Source organism: Ipomoea triloba, chromosome 16 (assembly GCF_003576645.1).
Source record: "Ipomoea triloba cultivar NCNSP0323 chromosome 16, ASM357664v1".
NCBI classification, from domain to species: Eukaryota; Viridiplantae; Streptophyta; class Magnoliopsida; order Solanales; family Convolvulaceae; genus Ipomoea; species Ipomoea triloba.
In genome coordinates, this window is record NC_044931.1 from 11842833 (window position 1) to 11843095 (window position 263).

The following is a 263-nucleotide window of genomic DNA, read 5'->3' on the forward strand; positions in this document are numbered from 1 at the left end:
TTTTTTGGCATAAAATGTATCAAATAGGCTATCAAACTTTATCTGTACAGTCAATTAGGCCATCAAACTTTTTAAATTTGCAATTAGATGCATAGACATGTCAATTTAGTCATCAATGCATGATTACCTGTTAGTGACCTGTAGTAACAGGTAAATAAAAATGTCACTTTTTTGGCATAAAATGTATCAAATAGGCCATCAAAATTTATCTGTACAGTCAATTAGAACCTCAAACTTTTTAAAGTAGCAATTATATACATAAA